Genomic DNA, 3114 nt, shown 5'->3' on the forward strand with positions numbered 1-3114 from the left:
CTTGAGCTCAAGTCTGGGTTTTGTGTGTGCGTATTCGCTGTGATCTTTGTGTCGTGTGTGAGTTGCTAATCCCTCCCTTGCTCCGTGATTCTTTGTGAACATCTTTTGTAAGGGCGAGAGGCTCCAAGCTGTGGAGATTCCTCGCAAGTGGGATTAAGAAAAGCAAAGCAACACTGTGGTATTCAAGTTGGTCTTTGGACCGCTTGAGAGGGGTTGATTGCAACCCTCGTCCGTTGGGACGCCACAACGTGGAGTAGGCAAGCGTTGGTCTTGGCCGAACCACGGGATAACCACCGTGCCATCTCTGTGATTGATATCTCTTGGTTATTGTGTTGTGTTGAGATCCTTCTCTAGCCACTTGGCAAATTACTGTGCTAACAATTAATCAAGTTTTGTGGCTTAAGATTTTGAAGTGTTACAGGATCACCTATTCACCCCCCCCCCTCTAGGTGCTCTCAGGGGGTCCGGAGGGGGTCCGAGGGGGGTCTGAGGGGTCCAAGTCGTTCGATCAAGATCAAACTGGGGAAATTAGACCGAAAAGGATGAGCGGCTGCGAGTGACGCTGACAGGCAGGACAGAGCGTCAGGTACGCATGCACGAAGCGGTACCCGCGTTCTGAGCCGTTCGATCTGAATCGAACGGAGGGGATCAGACCGGGAAAACAGATGGCTGCGAGCGGCGCTTCTCCTCTCTGCGGCGGTGAGGTCGCCGGAGTTGAGGCAGGCGCGGGTTACGGCGGCTCCAGGGTCACCGGAGTTGGGCAGAGGGGAAGAGGGCGCCACAGCGAACTCGATGGCGGGGAAAGGGCCATGAATCCACGGGCAGAGAGTGGAGAACGGCGGTGAGAAGGTCTCGGGCGAGCCGGAGAAACTCCAGTGAGCGATTCCGGCCACGGGGAGGGGACTTAAGGCGCGCTAAGGCCTGGGCTAGCTTCAGCAGAGACAGGAGCGACACAGGGAACTACTCCGGTGAACTAGATCGGGCTAAATCGGCCGGCCACCGTGCGAGCACGGCGGACTGTTGCGGTCGAGCACTGGCGAAGGCAAAATTGGACGAACACAGGGCGCAATAAGGGAAAGTGGGCACGGGGACGGGTGTCTCACCTCGGGACGGAGCTCGGGAGGCTTGGCACGGTCTCCGGTGAGCTGGACGGTCAGGAACACGGGCACGGGTCTCCGGCAGCGTCTGGCAGCGAGGGCAGAGCACGAGAGAGGGCGAGGGTGTGCGAAATGAGGTGAGGGGCGAGTGCGAGGCACTGGCGGGGCTCTAAGTAGGGAGCTGGGCGTCGTGGCCAAGAAACCCAGCGACGTGCGCGAGTGCGCACGCGCTGGTCCACGGCGGGCGCGAGGAAGGCGGAACTGACAGGGTTGGCCCATGGTGCAGAGAGAGAAAAGAGGGACGCTCGGGGCAACGGCTCGACGACTGGCGATCCGGGCCCGCGAGATAGAGAGAGAGGGATAGTGAGCGGATGAAGTAACTAGCGCCGACAGGCTGGGTCCACTGGGCAGTGAGCGAGAGAGGGAGGGCACGCGCGAGGGAAAACTGCCGCTGACAGGCGGGGTCCGCCTGTCAGGCGGGGCGGGCGCGCGGCCTGGCTGGGCTTAGCTGGGCCGGCTGGGCTGCTTTCTCCTTTTCTTTTTCTCTGGATTTTCTAATTCATTTTCTATTTCTTTTTCTATAGAGTTTTCAAATCCAAATTCAAACTAGGTTTCAAATTCAAAATAATTCAACCATGTGCAACACTTTAAAGAATATTTTAAGCTCAGCATGATGCAACATGTCATGACCCATAATATTTTGGCAAAACTAAATAATTAACCTCCACTAGTTTAATCTATTTCTAATCAAAAGGAAAAAGGGAGAAAGAATCTAGAGAGAGAGAAAGCCTAGAGTGAGAAAAAGGAAGAGTAACACATGATTTTGGGTGATAATTAGAAAGAAATTTTATACCCCAAAATCAGGGTGTTACAGCCGAGTACTCCATTTCCCTTTCAATCTACGACTTAGCATAAAAATACACTTGACCACACATTAGTTGTAGCCATGAAAGAGATATGATCAAAGGTATATAAATGAGCTATGTGTGCAATGTTTTAATCAGAGTTCCGAGAATCAAGAATGTCTAGCTCATTCCTAAGTTTGCTAAAAGTTTTCTCATCTAATGGTTTGGTAAAGATATCGGCTAATTGTTCTTTGGTGCTAACATAAGCTATCTCGATATCCCACCTTTGTTGGTGATCCCTCAAAAAGTGATACCGAATGTCTATGTGCTTAGTGCGACTGTGTTCAACGGGATTATCCGCCATGCGGATTGCACTCTCATTGTCATATAGGAGAGGGATTTTGCTCAATTTGTAGCCATAGTCCCTGAGGGTTTGCCTCATCCAAAGTAATTGCGCACAACAATGACCTGCGGCAATATACTCGGCTTCGGCGGTAGAAAGAGCTACTGAGTTTTGTTTCTTTGAAGCCCAAGACACCAGGGATCTCCCTAGAAACTGACAAGTCCCTGATGTGCTCTTCCTATCAATTTTACACCCTGCCCAATCAGCATTTGAATATCCTATTAAATCAAAAGTGGATCCCTCGGGGTACCAAAGTCCAAACTTAGGAGTATAAACTAAATATCTCATGATTCTTTTCACGGCCCTAAGGTGAACTTCCTTAGGATCTGCTTGGAACCTTGCACACATGCATACAGAAAGCATAATATCCGGTCGAGATGCACATAAATAGAGTAAAGACCCTATCATCGACCGGTATTCCTTTTGATCTACGGACTTACCACCTGTGTCGAGGTCGAGATGCCCATTTGTTCCCATGGGTGTCTTGATGGGCTTGGCATCCTTCATTCCAAACTTGTTAAGTATGTCTTGAATGTACTTTGTTTGGCTGATGAAGGTGCCATCTTGGAGTTGCTTGACTTGAAATCCTAGAAAATACTTCAACTCTCCCATCATAGACATCTCAAACTTTTGAATCATGATCCTACTAAACTTTTCACATGTAGATTTGTTAGTAGACCCAAATATGATATCATCAACATAAATTTGGCATACAAACAAATCTTTTGCAATGGTTTTAGTAAAGAGAGTAGGATCGGCTTTACCGACT

Source organism: Zea mays, chromosome 7, assembly GCF_902167145.1.
Source record: "Zea mays cultivar B73 chromosome 7, Zm-B73-REFERENCE-NAM-5.0, whole genome shotgun sequence".
Taxonomy (NCBI): Eukaryota; Viridiplantae; Streptophyta; class Magnoliopsida; order Poales; family Poaceae; genus Zea; species Zea mays.